We start from the raw sequence: 20,039 nt of genomic DNA, 5'->3' as shown, positions 1-20,039 counted from the left end.
GGGTGTTCTTTTCAAGGGGGAACCAGGAAAGGACTCCTCACCTTTGTCTAAGAGTAAAACATTCAGATGTACATTTATTTGTCCCTGAGTTACCTGTAATCCTTTTTTCCTGCATTTTCATCTGTTTTCAGTGATGTTGTATTTTACCCAGAGATGAACTTGTGAAAATCTTTACCCCCAAATTAAAAGTGTGTGTAACAGCTGAATGCGGGAAAGAGAGAGAGCCATGCCCCAGAATGGAGGGCACAAATAGCAAAGGGTGTGAATGGCACCAGAATGTGGGAATCTCTGAGGATCAGAAGCCAGATGTGGTATCTGCAGAGCACAATAGGAAAGAAAGACCTGGGAATTTGAAGTTTAAAATGATTTTGTGTATCAAGTCAGGAAATTTAGGCCCTGAAGTGGATATGGGAGGCGCAGTGGAAAAGTTTTAAGTAGATTTGGAATGAGGATATTTGTGTTTGAATCCAAGATCTGTCACTTAACCAACTTTTTAACCTTGTACAGGTCAGGAAACCTTCCTGAGTTTCAGTTTCCTTATTTGTAAAATGGAGACAGGAGGGAAGAAAACTAACTCTTGTTGAGTGCCTGTTATGTTCTGGGGACAGTGTTAGGGAAATCAGAGGAATCGTTTTATTGAAAGCTGTCCGGTTCTGCAAGGTGGGTATAATTGGCTTCATTTAACAGACCAGAAAATGGAGACACCAGAGCCTAACAATTTTCTCAGCCCCACACAGCTGGTAAGGGATGAAACTGGAATTCAAATCTGGGTCATTCTGACTCCAGAGCCAGTGCGCTTTTTATGGTGCCAGCCTGTTACCCTCATGGGGATCATAACTTATTTCACAGGGTGTCTTATTTAAGATCTCCCAGAAGCAGATCCTGAGATAGACTACAAGTAGTTTATTTAGGAAGTCCTGGAAACATCAGTTGGGCAGTCAGGAAATGACACAGGGAATGGAAGGCAGCCCCTGAAAAAGTATGTTATCAATTCAATTACCACCGTAGGCTATTAGAGCTTGTTCCCACTGGGGAGGCTCTGGGAACCAGTGGAGTGCATGTACCTACAAATTTTCCCATCTGAGGGAAAATCTGAGGGAGCCGAGGTATTTATACACCAATTCCTGAGCAGTTAACTGAGGGCTACTTCTGCGAGGTGGAGTGTTATAATAATTTGTAGGTGCATATGCTGTATCCCGTGCTTAGCAAAGTAGGACTCTAGCAGCACAAGAAAGTCCTCAGCAGAGAAATTCAGGTGCGGGCATTTGGAAGCAAGCCACTGTGCTCTGAAATGGTAAGGACAAGGGAGTGGGAGGGATGCCAAAAGCACCTGCTATGGTGGTTTTAAGAATTAGAGACAGACCGGGCATGGTGGCTCACACCTGTAATCCCAGCACTTTGAGAGGCCAAGGCAGGCAGATCGCTTGAGCCCAGAAGTTTGACACTAGCCTGGGCAACATGGCAAAACCCCATCTCTAAAAAAAAAAAAACACACAAAACTTAGCCAGGCATGGTGGCACACATCTGTAGTCCCAGATACTCAGGAGGCTGACGTGGGAGGATCACCAGAGCCCAGGGAAGTTGAGGCTGCAGTGAGCCATGATTGTGCCACTGCACTCCAGACTTGGTGAAAGAATGAGGCTCGGTCTCAAAAGGAAAAGGAAAAAAAAGATTAGAGATAATATGTACAGTGGCAGGCTTCAGGCTACCACTGATAAAGAATCTACTATGAGTGTGCAAATAACAGCAAGAAGACTTTTGAGGGCTTAGCCTGGGCCTTTGTGAATCCTCAAAGCATACATAAAATGGATCTGCATGTGTTAATTATGAACTTCTGATAATTCCAGATCTGCCCAGCCCACCACTTTGGCTTCTTTCCTGCAGTGCTTTTCAACAGTGGCTCCATCCCTTTGAGGAACCATCAAAACATCTACCACCTTGGGATCTGGGTCCAGAGGGAGGAGCCAGAATGGGTATTTCCAGCATAAAGACCCAGCCCACCTCCTCCCCCGTCCAAAAAACCAACATCTACCCACCCCATGTGCTCTGAGAAAGGGGAGTCTGAAAAAAGACTGTGAGCTCCATTATGGCCAAGAGCCGGGAGGATAAATGTATAACTTGGGTGGCATGATTAGCAAGAACTTTTGTTTTATTTTTCTTACAACAATAACAGCTTGTTTTCCTTTCAGCTCTTATGGTCACTGTTTCTTCTGGTGTATAATTACCGAGCAGTGCCCCAGCTGCAGTTTTGGGCTGTCCCACTTCCATTCTGCCCGCTCTCCATTAGCAGAGTTCCCCATTTTGTGTGGTCTTGGTTGGGCAGTGCCCAGCTCTTCCTCTGAACCAAAGAGTCCAGTCTCTCTTCCTATGATGCAATCTGCAAGTGTGGCAGAGACTGCTTTTTGTCCCCAAAATCCATTTCCTCTCCTCCTTTTAGAAATAGTCCCCACCTTTTAGTTTTGTCTGAGCATGTGGCTGTCAAGGTAGGGGCTACATTTCCTAGACTTCTTTGTCACTGGTGTGGCCATGTGACCAAGCTCTGCCTAAAGAACTGTGAGAGGAATTGTCACTTCTGAGTTAATCCCATTTAGAGGAAACACCTTCTACTTGTTCTTCCTTCCTTCCCTTGAGCTGGAACAAGGAGGTGTGGAGAGCCATCTTCAACCATAGGATGGCAGAGCATCAATATGGAAGGGGTATGGGTTCCCCCACCTTTGTGTGGAGCAGAGCTGTACTACCCAGCCCCCAACTGCTGCCAGACTGTTTACTACTTGGACTTGAATCAGTACTAATCTAAACCACTCTCCTTTGGTCTTCATTAAATCCAAGCATCTACATTCTAACTAATACAAAGGCTCAACACATGACAGCCTCAGTTAATTTGGAGTTAACTGAAAGATCAATGGAGGTTGGAGTCAGGAAGATTTGGATTAAATCCTGACTCTGTGACTTAACACCTGGGTGACATTGAATAAAAAACAAATCTAAACCTCTTCTGAGACTGATACATTTCCACATTTAATACTCCCAAGTGGGCCTCTAGGATAAGATGCTCAGCACAGTGATTGGCACATGGTCAACAATCAATGAGGGATGGCTGTTACTGTTATTTGTATCATTATTCATTATTCATAATACTGAGCTGTTGCTGACCAAGTCAGGCAGGATTAGAAACTTTACATTTGCTATCTCTGAGACCTAGAATTGGTTTTGCTATATTCTGGAAAGGTGGGGTCATCTATGGTAAATGAGCATATATTCCTTCCTATACATACCAACGATGGTGGTGAGCATTTGCTTATCTTAGGTAAAGGATGCAATCCAGTTCGCTGGGACAAAGGATATGTCTGATGATCAAGTGGACAGTCTCTGCTGGCTGGTGCCTTCTGATCCCTCACAGAGGGACTCCCTGGGTAGGGTGGTAAAGGTGGCAAGTGAAGGTAACGGAACCAACTGCTCAGGGGAGAACTGAATGTCTTCATTGTCAGCACTTTTCCCTGGCTCACCTGGGAAGCCACATCCTTAGTGTTTGTGGCCAACTGCTAGTTGCCTGCCTGACATCCATTTCTCCCATTCTTGGTAACAGAACCCCAATCTTAGTTGGGGGGGTAGTGTGCTCTGTTTAAAATCACATTTCCCATCCTCTCACACTATTAAATATGGCTCTGCGGCACTTCCAGGAAGGGCTGTTGTTGGGAGCTGACTCAGGTGGGAGGCATAGTCTTTTGCCTTTGCATTTCCTCTTTCTGCTGTCTAGAACAGATACCATGACTGGAGCTTCAGCAACCAATTTGCTACTTTGAAACAAGACGAGCTTCAGCAACCAATTTGCTACTTTGAAACCAGACAGCATGGGCTCATGATGTCAAAATAGAAGAGGGAGGGTCTTCTATTGGTGTGGTACCCCACACCAATACCTGAGTGCTGCCCTAAGCTCCTCCCCTACCACCAGCCTTCCCCGCCATTTCAGCTTTGTGCGTGTGAATGGGCCTTAACCTTATTTTACATTGAGCTTTCCAATAGCTTTCAAGGCTTAAAGCCCTGCGCTAAAGGACTACTTAGCCACTTCTGTCATCCTCTTATGAGGATGGATTAATTTCTTCATCCTTTTTCAAATGCATAGAGTCCAGCGTCCCAGCAGAATAATCATACGATATGATCATTCTGTCCATTGCACATAGGAGTGAATATTTTGGTGCTTAATTTTTCTCTAATTTTTTTTTCACCTGTTATTATATGGCCTCTCCAGGTGGTCAGAAAATTTTCTTTTAAATGCACTTTCCTGTATTTTGCTTTTCTGAGCATGTGAATGGATTCCTGAAAAGTATTCCCTCAGAGGAGGAATCTTTAGAAAAGACCTTAGAAAAATAACCTATGGAGTAACCTAGGGTTTGAAGCCTCTTGATTATCTCTGTTGAATTAATAAGCTCAACGCTCTGCTGGTTATTTAGCTATTGATTCTCATCTCCAGGCCCACCTTGCTATGCGCTGAACTGTGATCCAGAGTCAAAGTCTGTAAGCTACATTTGCCAGGCTCCCTTATTAGCTGGCTTCTGATTAGGTTCTGTCACGGGAGGTATTGGCTGGAGATGGGGATGCAAGAGGTCGAGAGAAGGGACTATTTTTGCATCCATTGCATGCTTACATCCTTCCAACAGCAGCAGCCTCCAGTGGTGCTTTAGCTTGGAAATGCATGCTTGACTGGCAAGACGGACCCCAGTTTCAGATGACGAATAATGTCATCTGAAGCTGATGGAATAGGCTATCACATGGCCCAATACTCACCAAACTCCACTTCTTTGCTTCCTGGGTGGCACACAGATTACATTGCTCAGCCTCTCTTGCTGGAGTATGGGGGAGGAGGAGGCTGTGTTCTGACCAATGGAATGTGGATAGAAGTGTTAAATGTTTTGCCTATGCCTTGCCCATAATAACTGCTTGCCCATGATAACTCACTGCTTCCCTGAGATTTTTTGCCCTCATCTGCTTTCTGGATAGAGAAGATCTAGGGCCTGATTCTAAGACCCCCGGGCTTGGATGACTCACTAGAAAAAAACTTTATGACAGAATTCCTCTCCTCCCTCAAGCTGACCTGCATCAGATCTGGAAACGATGAGAAAGCAACCTTTGATGTGCTAGCCCACTGAGATATGGGAGGTGGTTTTGGGGACATTAGCATGACTTACTGAGTAGTATATGGATAGATGTCTAAAATAGCAGTCTTTGACCCTAAGGCCTTACCGTATCCAAAGAATCTGAGTCAGAACACGTCTTAGAATAAAAAGCAAAGTAGTTAAAGCACCCATAAATGTGTGTGGCCTTCACAACTTGCTAGAGGGTTCATTCATTGATTTATTCATTCAGGAAACATTAAGTGTCTACTATGTAACATGAATTGTGTAGGACCGTGAGGACCATAAAAAACAGGTGATTGAGCGAGAGGGTGCAACTTGGGGAGGGAATGTTACTTTGGATTAGCTACTGTGGAAAGTCTGTCTTTGGAACGACATTTCAGCTGAGCCAGAAAGCTGAGAAGGACCCCGCCATGGGAATGTCTGGGGGGTGGTTATTCCTAGGAAGAGGGTATGGTGAGTGCAGAGGCCCAGAGGTAGGAACATGCTTGGTAGGTTTTATGAATAGAGAATGGGCCTGTGTGGCTGGAACATAGTGAGTAGGGGAGGGAGTGGTGAGGCACGATTAAATCAAAGATGGCCTTGTAGGCCATGGTTGAGCATTTGTATTTTATTCTAAGTACAATGGGAAGTTAATGGAGTTTCTTAAGCAGAGAGGGACATGATCTGACTCACACTTTAAAATAAAAGTCACATGGGATATTTACTAGGTTAGGAAATGATTAATGCAATCAGTAAGTTAGCTAGGAAGCTGCAACCATGCTTCAGTCAAGCGATGATGGTGGCTTGATCTAGGAAAAACACGCTTGGGGAAAAACCAATTAAGAAAGAGAGATACAGACTGAGGGGAGAGGTCAGGACTTCTGAGGGCCAGAGAAACTAACACAAAGACCAATAGAAGAGACTGCCAAGAAGTTAATTTTGTTGTGAGACTCACTGAAGATTTCCTCAGAGGCAGAAGTCGAAGTGCCTTCCTCAGTCGTAGGGCCCGGCCAGACCCCCATAGTGGGTGCACATCTGCTGTGTGGGAGGGAGAGCAGCCCTGATGCAGGGTGGGGGACCATCTGGGGTCCCCCCTCACTGTCCCTGCGAGGATTAGGTAAGAGGAACAGAAACCAGTACTGACTCCATCAAGCTATACACAGAGAATCTCCCCATCCGGTCCAGATAGGATTGGAAGTGCTAATTCCCAGAATAAAATCCAAACTCACTCCAGACAGAACTAAGGTTATTCTCATGGGAATATCTAGAACAAAGTGAAAAATTTAGAGTACTAGAGACCCGAACAAGCCCATATGCATTTTCAGGTAGACCAGAGTAGATAAATAAGCCTTTCTAATATTCTGATGACCTTAATCCTTCCCTTTGGTCATTATTGATGTCGGCTTGTCTAAGAGCTTGGGTGCCTATGGTTTATTCTGGGAAGAAATCTCAAGGAGCAGGAGCAAGGATTGGAAAGTGGCCACCAGACCTCAGTCCCACTGAGGATGCTCTGAGATGCTATGTAAAATGCACCTTAGAATTTTCTACCCACCAGGAAGAAAAAAAGAATATTTTTCCATGGGCTCTTGTCCCCTTTGGGCCAAGGGTTTCTTCTTGGGTGTTAACTCCCTCACACTGAGCGGCTCCCAGCAGCTATCCCATGCCAAGCCGCAGGACAGAGAGAGACCTGTGGTGTAGCTGAGACAGGGAGCAGCCCAGAAGAGAGGTTGCAGGGCGCAGCCCAAGAGGTGTCTGGTATACACCCGAAATCCCTTTTACAGTAGGCTTTAGCCTGAAGTACTCTTTAAAGATGTGGGGTTTTCAATTCACAATTGCAAAAATATGGAACCAGCCCAAATGCCCATCAATCAATGAGTGGATAAAGAAACTGTGATATATATATATATATATATATATATATGTGATGGAATACTACTCAGCCGTAGAAAGGAATGAATTTATGGCATTCTCAGCAACCTGGACAAAATTGGAGACTATTATTCTAAGTGAAGTAACTCAGGTATGGAAAACCAAACATCATATGTTCTCACTCATAAGTGGGAGCTAAGCTATGAGGATGCAAAGGCATAAAAATTATACAGTAGACTTTGGGGACTCAGGGGAGAGTGGGAGGGAGTGAGGGATAAAAGACTACAAATTGGGTTCAGTGTACACTGCTCGGGTGATGGGTGCACCAAAAATCCCACAAATACGCCTAAATAACTTACTCCTGTAACCAAATACCAACTCTTCCCCCTGAAAACCTATGGAAATAAAAAAATTAAATTGTAGGGTTTTGATTCTAGAAATGTTAGGGAAGCTAGCCAGAGAGGGAAAGGGTCTAGGCAGAGAAAATAGAAGACAGCAGCCAAAAAGCCAGCAGGATCCCTGAGGCATGAGGAGGAATAGAGTATTGCCCATGGGAAGCAGTAAGATGATGACTGCTTTCCAACAGGGGGATTCCTGATTGTTGGTCAGTGTTCTCTCTCTACCCACCTGCCAGCCCCCGCCACACACACACAGACACTGCTGCTCTATTCACATTGAATTTTGGATCCTTAGGTATACCATACTCCATCTTGACCGAGGTCCTTTGCACAACCTACCTTTCCCCTGCCCTCCCGAGCCATACACATATTCACATTCCACCTGGCTAATTCTCACTCATCCCGGAGGACCCACATATCACTTTGTCTAGTGGCTTGCCTTTACTTCCCAAACCTTGGTAATATGCACTGCCTTAATTAGTACTTTTTGATTCTAAGAACAAGACACCCACTCAAAGGGGCTGGAGTTAAAAACAAACAAACAAATGGAGGATAGTGTTTCTCAGAATATAACCCACAGACTTCCATCAAGATCACTGGGGTGCTTGTTAAACATCCCCATTTCTGTGCCATGCCCACACCTTCTCAACATATTCTTTAGAGGGGAATCTGAGATGTCAACACAGAAACAAGCTGCCTGGATGTTGCCTCTGCACGGGTGTATTTGAGAACAACTGCCCCCAGAAGAATCTACCGGCACTCTTTGCAAAGAGTCCATCCAGGTCTCAGAGGAACCAGAATCTTATCAGGAATTGCTCTAGATCTGCAGGGGGCTGATCTTGTTTCCCTCCTTGTCTCTCCAGCCTACCTTCCTTGACTTGCACAGGGCTCAGTCCTAAACATTATATAGCTCCCCACAGGTAACTCTGACACCTTCAAAATCCTTGTTCCAAACATGTGGGATTGGTCTAACTTGGTCAGGGGTCGATCTTTGCTCCAGCCAGCTGTGGTCCAAGGGGTGGAAGGGGAGATAACACCAGGTGTCATATTCTCTGCTACCATGTGGACCATGGAGTTCTTTAAGAAAAGGATAGTAGAAATAGAATACTGTCATTTCTAGCGCCAAATCGTATATGGTCTTGCCTTTTCCCTATTTTTTTTTTCCTTTGAGACAGAGTCTCGCTCTGTTGCCCCGGCTGGAGTGCAGTGGCGCGATCTCGGCTCACTGCAAGCTCTGCCTCCTGGGTTCACGCCGTTCTCCTGCCTCAGCCTCCCGAGTAGCTGGGACTACGGGCGCCCGCCACCGCGTCTGGCTAATTTTTTGTATTTTTTAGTAGAGATAGGGTTTCACCGTGTTAGCCAGAGTGGTCTCCATCTCCTGACCTCGTGATCCGCCCGCCTCGGCCTCCCAAAGTGCTGGGATTACAGGCTTGGGCCACCGCGCCCGGCCTATTCTGAGTTTTTTTAAAAAAGGAGTAGCCCAGAGCTCAGATTCCTGTGGTTCTCAAAGTTTGATGTCTAAACCAGCAGCAGCAGCAGCATCTCTTGGGGACTTGCTACAAATGCAGATTCTTGAGTTTTGCTCTCTACAGAATCAGAAACTCTGTGATGGAGCCTAGCAAGCTGTTTTTGCAAACCCTCCGGGTGATGTTCATGGACACTTAAGTATGAAAACCACTGCACTAGGCCAGCAGGGGTTTCTTGGAACATGTGCAGCGGGAATGGAGCCAGATAGGTAACAGAGGCATGTGAGGTTCCACACTTGAGTTAAAAGCAGTAAGGAGGCTCAAAAATGTTGTGAGCCGTTAAAGTGCTTTCTGAAGAAGAGGATGGGTGGGGCATGCAGGGTGGATTTGAAAGCAGAAGATTGGAGTCAGGAAGCCCGGTTCTTTTCACAGAATGTCCCTGGAGGGTAGCATTGTCACTGTCCATTAATCAATTATTTGGGGGCCTTTGATAGTTTTGGACTCATTATACATGAGACCTTTGAAAGGTCAATATCTTAAGGATGAGACTTGGTCAGGCAATTTTCCTTCCCTTTGGAAGGATTTGGGTTATATCTCTGATCCTAACATGACTTTCCGTTAAAATTTTTTTTCTCTGTTCAATTCTTTCTTAATCTTTATGATACCTATTTATGTGACTGGTGCTCTTTTTTTCAGAAGATTGTTGGACTGAACAAATCAATCTGACACTGGTGGTATTTGGGCAAACTATCACAGAGGAAAAAGTGGAATGAAGGGAGTATGTTATACCTGTTGCATATTGTTGAAAAAAACAAGAAATAAGCATTTACAGATTCAGGCTTCAGGAACAATGTCAGTTAATGTGTAAACTTTGGTGTCAATGGATTTTTAAGAAATGTTTAACAGAAAGTAGCATTAGTATCAGAGATATGACCTGAATCCTTCCAAAGGCAAGGTAAATTGCCTGATCATTAAATCTCACCCTTAAGATATTGCCCTTTCAAAGGCCTCATGTGTAAAGAGTCCAAAGCTATCAAAGGCCCCCAAATAATGGGTTAGTGTGCAGTAACAATGCTACCCTCCAGAGGGAGGATAGGTATGGAAGTATGTGAATGCTTCTGAGAGAAATATGGGCACAGCAAAGACATGTTAAGAAAGGTTATCCAAGATGTGGGAATACAGCAAAAAGATGACTGTTAAACACCCTATTAGAGCTCTGTTCCATCAAACCCACCCAGCAGTTTTCCAGCTCTCTAGGGAATAATAACTTTGTTTGACTGATGATTAATTATTGCTTAGAGACCAGATTCCATAGTGTTAAATGTTAACTCATAGAAAACTGATAAGATCTGATGACTTCTCTCTGGTAGAGATTGTATTAGTTTCCTATTGCTGCCATGACAAATTACCACAAGTTGAATGGTTTAATATAAGCACAAATTTATTGCATTACAGCTGTGCAGCTCAGAAGTCCTTGCCGGGTTTCACTGGGCTAAAATCAAGATGTTGGCAGGGTTGCATTCCTTCTGGAAGTTCCAGGGGGAAAACCTGTTCCTTTGTGTTTTCTACCTTCTAGGATCTGCCTATATTCCTTGACTTTGGGCTCCTTTCTCAATTTTCAAAGTTGCAGTATAACATCTTCCAATCTCTTTTTGACTTTGACCCTCTTGCCTCCTTTCTCTTATTAGGATTCTTATTATTACATTGGGCTCACCTAAGTAATATCCCCATATTAAGATCCTTAACTTTATCACATCTGCAACAAAACCTCTTTTGTCGTGTAAATGATGTATCTGCAGTTTCCAGAATTAGGGCATGGAAATCTTTATTATTATTATTATTTTAGAGATAGGGTCTTGGTCTGTTGCCCACACTAGAGTGCAGTAATGCCATCATTGCTCACCACAGCCTCAAACCCCTGGGTTGAAGCAGTCCTCCTGCCTCAGCCTCCTGAGTAGTTGGGACTATAGGCATGCACCACCACACCTGGCTAATTTTTAAATTTTTTGTAGAGATGGAGTCTCTCTTTGTTGCCCAGGCTGGTCTTGAACTCCTGGCCCCAGTGATCCTCCTGTATCAGCCTCACAAAGCACAAGCATGAGCCACTGCATCTGGCCAAGACATGGCTATCTTTTGGGGGCGGTTACTCTGCTTACTCAAAGATGCAAATGATTTTGTTCATGAGAGATGTTAATCCCAAAAGTTACAGGTTTAATGCAGTGCATGACATTAACCAGCATTGTTTCTAATTTAGCAATCTTATTTCGGCATTATATTTTCCACAATATATATTATATTTTCCACGCAAATATAGAAACTATATTTGCGTCAGTTTCTTGTGTTTTCCTTTGAACTCTACCATCCTTCTGGTTTCTTTATTAATTAAATAAATTTTTAGATGCATATTCTATATCTATTAGTTTCATCATTATGTTTTTAATATTTTGAAAATTATTTTTGGCCACAATGATAGGAATACATCAGAGGAGCACAGGAGCCTAATGAAAGAGATCTCAATGGCCAAAGCTGCAACAGTTTGAGCAAGAAAGTAAATAAAATAGTATTGAATTATAACCCAAAGAATAAAATATCCATGAGTCCATACTGATACAAATAAAAGACCAAGTATGTAAATAAATTGGGGAGATTTGGCCTATTTCTTTAATTTTTTTCAGCAATGTTTTGTAGTTCTCAATGTACAACTATTTCACCTCCTTGGTTAGCTTATTTGTATTTGTATCAGTATATGATACAAATAATAGTGAGTTCTTTTGAGATCTATCTGTTTAAAAGTGTGTTGCACCCTCTGCCCCACCCAACTCTCTCTTGCTCCTGTTCCTGCCATGTAAGACACCTTTCCCCACTGAGTGATTTAGGTTGCTTGTTGAAGATCATTTGACCATACATGTGAAGGTTTGTTTCTGGGAACTCTACTCTACCCCAATGGTCTATTTGTGTGTCTTTATGCCAGTACCACATAGCTTTGATTCTTGCAGTTTTGTAATATGTTTTTAAATCAGGAACTATGAGTCTTCCAACTTTGTTCGTTTTTTTCAAAAGTGTTTTGACTATTCAGGGTCCCTTGAAAATCCATAGGAATTTTAGGATGGATTTTTCTATTTCTTCAAAAAATGCCATTGGGATTTTGGTAGGGATTGTTTTGAATCTGTAGATCATTTTGGGTAACACGGACATCCTAACACTATTAAGTTTTTCAATTCATGAACACAGAATGTCTTTCCATTTATTTATTTATTTATTTATTTATTTATTTATTTATTTGAGATGGAGTCTTGCTCTGTCACCCAAGTTGGAATGTAATGGCATGATCTCAGCTCACTGTAACCTCTGTCTCTCAGGTTTAAGCAGTTCTCCTGCCTCAGCCTCCTGAGTAGCTGGGACAACAGGTGCCCACCGCCATGCCTGGCTAAGTTTTGTATTTTTAGTAGAGACAGGCTTTCACCCTGCTGGCTAGGCTGGTCTTGAAATCCTCATCTCAAGTGATCCATCCGCCTTGGCCTCCCAAAGTGTTGGGATTATGGGCGTGAGCCACTGAACTTGGCCTATTTCTTTAATTTTTTTCAGCAATATTTTGTAGTTCTCAATGTACAACTATTTCACCTCTTTGGTTAGCTTATTCTTAAATATTTTATTCTTTTTGATGCCATGGCAAATGGAATTGTTTCCCTAATTTCCTTTTCAAATTGTTCATTATAAATGTATAGAAATGCAACTGATTTCTTGTATTGATTTTGTATCCTGCGATCTTGCTGAAATTGTTCATTAATTCTAACAGATTCTTTGGTGGAATCTTTAGGTTTATCTACATATGAGATTTGTCATCTGAGATCAGAGATCGTTTTACTTCCTCCTTTCCAATTTGGATGCCTTTTATTTCTTTTTCTTGCCTAATTGCTCTGGCTTGGACTTTCAATACTGTGTTGAAAAGAACTGGCAAAAGCTGGGATCCTTGTTTTGTTCCTGATCTTAGAGGAAATGCTTTGTCTTTCACCGTTGAATATTACATTAGCTGTGGGTTTTTCATATATGGTCTTAATTATGTGGAAGTAGTTTCTTTTTATTTCTAATTTGTTGAGTATTTTCATCATAAAAGGGTGTTTAGTCTTTTCATATACTTTTTCTGCATTGATTGAGTTGATTCTGTAGTTTTTGTCCTTTATTCTGTTAATGTAATGTAAACTACAGTGGTAATATGTAAATTGATTGATTTTTGCATGTTGAACTATCTTTGTATTCCAGAAATAAATCTCACTTGGTTGCCCTATATAATTCTTTTAGTATGCTGTTGAATTCTGTTTGCTAGGATTTTGTTGAAGTTTTTACATCATTATTTTTTAGGGATATTGGTCAGTAGTTTTCTTGCAGCATCTTTGTCTGGCTTTGGTATTAAGGTAATGCTGGCTTCATAAAATAAGTTTGGATGTGTTTACTGCTCTTCAATTTTTTTGGAAGAGTTTGGAGAGGATTGGTGTTATTCTTTTTCAAATGTTTGGCAGAATTCTCCAGTGAAGCCATCTGGTCCTGGGCTTTTCTTTGTTGGGAGGTTTTAGATTACTAATTCAATCTGCTTATTAGTTACGGGTCTGTTCAGATTTTGTATTTCTTCATGATTCAGTCTTGATAGGTTGTGTGTTTCTAGGAATTCTTATGTTTCTTCTACATTATCCAATCTGTTGGTATACAATTGTTCATTGTATTCTCTTATAATCCCTTTTATTTCTATGACATTCCTTCTAACATCTAGTTCCTTTCTAATTCTAGTTTTTTGAGTCTTACCTTTTTTTCTTAGTTCATCTAAGAGCTTATCAAATTTGTTGATTTTTTCAAAATACTAACTCAGTTTCATTGACTTTTTTCCTATAAATTTTCTACTCTCTATTTTGTTTATCTCTGTTCTAATCCTTATTATTTCCTTCCTTTTGTTAGCTTTGTGTTTAATTCGTTCTTATTTTCCTAGTTCTTTGAGTTATAAAGTTAGGTTGTTGATGTGAGATCATTCTTTTGTAATATATACATTTACAGCTACAAACTCTCCTCTTATGACTGCTTTCACTGCATGTCATAAATTTTGGTATGTAATATTTTCATTTTCACTTGTCTCAATATATGTTTAAATTTCCCTTGTGATTTCTTTTTTGACCCATTGGTTGCTTACCTTTTATCCTTTTAATGATAGAACATTCCTCCAAGTTTTATTTGGGCAGGTGGATGCACAGTTAGAGACTACTTTCCCTAGCTTACTTTGCAGTCAGCTTTGTTCATGTGTCTAAGTTTGGGCTGGTAGGATGCTCTTTCTCCCTTCCCCTATTCTCATTGACTAGGAAATGAGGAAATAATAATATCTGGGACAACCACGTTGGAAGCCATGTTTGAAAGATGGCAGAGCTCACCCATCATCATGGATCCTTGGGTAACTCTATAGAGCAGAAATATCCACCTGCCCTAGATTCTCTGTTTCTCTTTAGACCATTATGTGAGAAAAAAAATACAGATTTATCTCAATTAAACCATTGTATTTTGAGGGTCTCTTTGTTATAGTAGCTTAGCCTGTACGATATGAATACTTTAGCTTTACCAAAAGTGCTACATTGACCCAAGAAATTATGCAGTGGTGGCTTTCTTCTTTGTTGGCCTTCCTTATTAAGATATTTAAACTAAATAAGTAAATAAATTATTATGAAAGCATTAAGTAGGGCCCAAGTCTATGTATGTAGGGTTTTGCCTCTTAACTCCAGCACCATGCAGTGCCTCACTATGGTGAGCCAGAGTAGATGATTTTCTTGCTCCTCTTCTTTTTATCTGGTCCTTGCTTACCTCTGCAGCTTCTTCTCTCTCTTGCTTCATATTCTAGGCAAAGAACATAAAGCTCTCTTCTTTATTCGTTTGTCCTGTGACAGAGGATCTTTGACATGCTAATTTCTGTATGTGGAATGTTCATTGCCTCCTCTTAGCATCATTACTTTCTACCTGTACTCATCTCAACTCATTTATTTCCCTCTCCAAGATGTCTTCGCTGATCCCTCAGACTAGGTTGTACTCTCCTCTATGTTGTATATAGTCCAGGTCCTCTGAGAAGCAGATGCCAAAAGTGGATGAGATATCCAAGGGACTTACCAGGGAAAATACCTGTGCAGGATACAGTGCAGGGGTAAGAGGGGTAAGAATAGACAGGGAGAGCCTTCGGACCACAAATGCAGGTCTGATCCTTGAGAAAGGAGAAAGGGAGGGAAGAAGGAGTGGATAGGAAGAGTCTCAGACTCTACTCAGCTCTAAGAACACTTCAGTGATGCCAGTGGGGTGTTCTTAGACCAAGATGCATGTTAGACAAGTTCTGCCTCTGATAGGAATGGGAGCCATTGACTGGGGGTGGCCTGAAGGATCTAGAGGAGCAACAGCTGGGGCTGTCAGTCAGGTATGCTCCCTGCAGTTGGAGAGTTGTGTTTCCATGGCCACCACTTGTGCCCACTGCATCCTGTGTTTTTAATTATACAGGCATGTGTGATTATATAGGCATGATATTCTCCTTGCTGCTTCCCCCTCTACTCTAAACTCCATGTAGGCAGGGACTGTGTGTGTTTTGCCTGGGTATCCTCAGGGCCTAGCACAGTGGCTGGCACATTTTAAACAGAGGCAACCTGAACATTAAAAAAAATTATAAGTTCTTTTTCAGTTTAAAAAGATTTTTAAAATTTTTATCTAACATGGTTTTAAAGAGGATTTGCCTTAGGGAAAAAAAATGAAATGCAAAATAGATAGATTCTTTAGTGATGCTTATACAACTACTGGGACCATGAAACTGTAGATCTGTGTTTGATAAAATTTAATGTGATAAATGTCCTTATGGCAGTTGGTCAGGTCAAAATATCTAATCTCAACAAAATCTTAACCCCAAGAATTCATTCATTGTACTTGGAAAAATGGTGTTTGTTCTGAGATATCTTTGTGAACTTAATAAAGTACTCTATTTATAAATGACCCCACATGTAAATAAAATGCTCTATTGGTCTGTGAGGAAAAAATGGTTAGATTTATTGGTCAACTATAAGAATGTAAATTATTCTCCCATGCTCACTGCTTTGAAGTTAGGCAGAGAGGAAGTGTCAGAATGTTCTGAAGTATGAGAAAAGGTCAGGCATGAAAACTGGGCATGATGACAGAACTGCATGAGAATGCTTGTTGTACCCTGTATGTGGACTTGTTAGTGTAAATGTGGGTGGTCTGGAAATTACAGAGTCGTGTATGGGAGTTTAGGGCTGCAAGTAGTATTAGTAAGTGTGAGCCTGCCTGCTGTGGTCATCAACACCTTTGGCTTGCTTGTTGCCTGGCCTCTTAAGAGCTCTGTAACGCCAAATGTGTAAATTTTGATCTATAAGTATGCTCACAGGCTGGGCTCCTTTCCTTGGAGAGTGCATGAAAACTGAGAATTTGAAAGTTGAATTGGTTTTACCCTTGATTTATAATTTCAGAAACACCTGAACTTCATCTAAGTTCTTTCTCCCCAAGTGGAAATTGCTTTATTGTTTTGTCCGATAATAAAAGTAATACAAAGGCAATTCATTATCAAGGAGATGAATAAAACATCTGTGAATCATCACCATAAGATAAATTGCTTAATAGTTTTTATATAGACTTCTGGACTGACTTCATTTCTCATCTTTATTTGGCTACTGCTTCTGACACTGTCGTTTTATCTTACAATAATTGTCATCTCTCTAATTTTTTGTGGAGTTTCAACTAATCACGAAAATAGCTATTATTACTATCAGTTTACTATATACTAAGAATTCTATAGGGATTGTGTAATTTAATCCCAGAACCCTCTCTTAAAGTAGACAAAATCGTTCTGGACGAATATTCAGGAGGAAACAGAGACCTTGGGAGGCACAGGTATACCTTGTAGCTATTGCAGGTTTGATTCCAGACCACCTCAATAAAGTGAGTATCAAATATTGCAATCAAGCATGTCACATGATTTTTTTGATTTCCCAGTGCATATAGAAGCTCTGTTTATACTCCATAGTATAGTGTAAACAGAACTTTTATATGCACTGGGAAATCAAAAAATCATGTGACTTACTTGATTGCAATATTTGATATGTGCTTTAGTATCAAATTTTACTAAAATTTTAGTAAAATTACTAAAACGTGACACAGTGACGTAAGGTGAGTACATGCTGTTGGACAAATGGCACCAATAGACTTCCTTGATATAGGGTTGCCATAAATCTTCAGTTTGTAAAAAACACAACAAAACAAAAAATTAGTATCTGTGAAGTGCAATAAAATGACATATGACTGTACAAGGTTTCTGAGATTTTCCAGCAGTAGATGAGTTTATACAGCTGCAGCAGACAAATGCAATTGACGAGATGCCCTCAGGACTAGAATCAAATTTAGACCTACGTTTCTGAGAATCCTTTCATCAAATGCTTCTTTAAAGGTCTGAAGACACCCTAATAGTCAAGATTTACTTAATGACTCACTTCCAGCACCTTGAAAAATGGGAAATTGATAACTTGTCATACTTGATTCTGTGTACCCCTAACTAGATGACCATTTCTACCTATTACAACATGGCGGGAGGGAACAGCTAGTTTTTGCAAAAATTCCTACGGGAAAATTCTGATGAATGTTTCTGTTGGAATTTGGCAAGGGACTTGCCCGTTCAGCTGGCTGCAAGTGAAGATGCAGAGTTAGATGGCACTGCAAGTGATCGCTTCTGTCCCAGGGGAGGTAATAAAATGGTCAGAACCTCTCCTTCCTTGAAACCATCACCTGTGTCATAGAACTTGCTTCACCGTCTGGCCTGGAGAGCTATGTCATTCTGGAGCAGGGCTGCTCAAATGTAGAACAAACCCCACTGCTGCAGAAGCCTGTGAACAGTGGAGATCATCCATGCGTCACTTGACATAGCTAGATGGGAGCAGAGACAAAACTTCTGCTCTCAACAGGTGATTACATGTATTTGGGTTTAAAAGAATTCAAGACCTGGTCTAGAGAATAAGGTTTTAAAACAATGGGCTCAAATTCTAGCTCTGTAACATTCTAGCTGTGTGGTCTTGAGATTGTCCTGTGCTCTAGATTCCTTGTCTATGAAATGGAGATAACAGCAGTACCCACCTTACAGGTTGTTGTGAGGATCCACCTCATGGGTTGTTGTGCCTGACCCAGGGTGATGGCACTTTATGATGAATGGTGCCTATAATGTGTTGCTCTGTACTGTCCCAAATGAGGACCAGATAATGCAAAATATTCTTAAATCACCTGATATTTTTAATTTTCCCTTGTGATTTCTTCTTTGACCCATTGATTGCTTACCTTTTATCCTTTCAGTGATACAATATTCCTCCAAGTTTTATCTGGGCAGGTGGATGCCCAATTAGAGACTACTGTCCCTAGCCTATTTTGTAGTCAGCTGTGTTCATATATCTAAGTTTGGGCTAGGAGGATGCTTTCTTTCTCCCTTCCCCTATTCTCATTGACTAGGAAATAACAAAATAATAGCTGGAGCAACCGTGTTGGAAGCCATGTAATTTGTCCCAACAGGAATTTGTCCTCAAGGAGATTTCCCCAGCCTGTTCTGCGATTGAACCCTGTTGATAAAATTGATTTTTTTAAAAAATGGAAGACATCATCAGTAAAGTTGTTGAACAAAATATGGGAGCCCTTCTTTCTATCAAGTTCTGTTGCTGAATTCCAACTAGACATTAACCTCATTTAATAAAATAAAAGTTTTATTTTTTTCTTCCATAAAATGTTACCCTTTATTATGTTATTTTTTTGCCATTCAGGAAACAAAAAAAAAAAAAAAAAAAAAAGAGAGAGAGAGAGAAATACGTTCAGGAGAAAGAACAACTTTTAATGTTTTAGAGTCAATGAAATGCTATTTGGCAGAAATTAAATGCAGTACAAGATAGTGAGGAAGCAAAACTATTGCTTCTGAACCAGGGTGAATAAAGCGGTTACTTTTTCAGTTAAGAATCAAAGGTTATCCATGTGGGAAATCCCTGTTCTTAGAGATTTCATGCCTTAAGTTCCATATGGCCATGCGTAGGAACATGCATATAACCCAAAACCTCTTTAAAAGAAATAGGATTTTTAAAAAACCTTAATTTTTCTTACCTCTGGAAAAAAAACTTATTTTCCCTCTATTTTGAACAAGCTCTGATAATTCTTTTTAGGGCTTAGTTCAGTAAACTCTAAATTCTTCTATCTCTGGATCAAGCCAGACCATCAGAAGGCTGCAAACCTGAGCCATTTTTGACCTCACAGAATCATATTATATTATGATGCCCCTTTCTAAAAATCAAAAGCTGATAAAAGAAACACCATGGTGCAAAGAAAAATGTACAAGGGTACCCACTACAGCACTGTTTGTAGCAGTAAATATGGAAATATTCTAAATGTCCATCAGTATGGTACTGGTTAAACATATTTAACACATCCATACCATAAAATACTATGTAGGTATTAAAACAAATGATACAGCCTTATATATACAGATATGGAGTGATTTCTAACATCTATTAAGTAAAAATACAAGGCACAGAACAATGTATGTAGTGTGACTCGAAACTGAAAAACACGCACACAAACTTACACATATACATACATACACATGTGCATGCATGGTTGCATATGCCTAGAATATCTTAAAACTTGAAATCAATAGTTGTTTCTTAAGAGAGAGTTTTAGAGGTAAAGGTTAAAGGGAGATGGACTTTGCACTGAATAACTCTGGATACTAAAAATTTGCTGTCTGTATATGCTGCCTATTTAAAAATCAAACCAAAAATGAATGGCCATTAGGAAGTTCATTCTGCTTGTGGGTGTCACAAAAAACAGCTCCATTAAAGGCTAATTTGTGTTCCACAAAAATAGTATTGATGCTTCACCCATCTTGGGGCTTCACAATACACATCCCTATATTAGAGTCTCTGTGAAGGTCCAGTCAGGAATCCTGTATAATTTAATTTAACAAAATTTATTGATCATATGACCCACCCCATTTTTGGTGGCACATTTTCTCTGAAATTAACACCTTGGAAAGTACAGCACTGCAGCATTTATATTAAAATAAATAGTCACCGCAGTGTGCACTGTCTCCAGCTGAGAGGCAGGAATTTAACAGTAGGATGACAGGTGCTGTGGCTCATGCCTGTAATCTCAGC

The 20,039-nt window shown here is 40.9% G+C and overlaps 1 protein-coding gene across 1 annotated transcript in view; it reads left to right on the top strand.

Annotated features, from left to right (window-relative positions):
* LOC105483959 (FERM domain containing 4B) overlaps positions 1 to 20,039 on the top strand; it is a 364,588-nt gene that overhangs the window by 15,320 nt on the left and 329,229 nt on the right. The window lies entirely within an intron of this gene.

The sequence above is a fragment of the Macaca nemestrina genome, chromosome 2 (genome assembly GCF_043159975.1).
Source record: "Macaca nemestrina isolate mMacNem1 chromosome 2, mMacNem.hap1, whole genome shotgun sequence".
NCBI classification, from domain to species: domain Eukaryota; kingdom Metazoa; phylum Chordata; class Mammalia; order Primates; family Cercopithecidae; genus Macaca; species Macaca nemestrina.
This window is presented reverse-complemented; position numbering and strand designations above follow the sequence as displayed.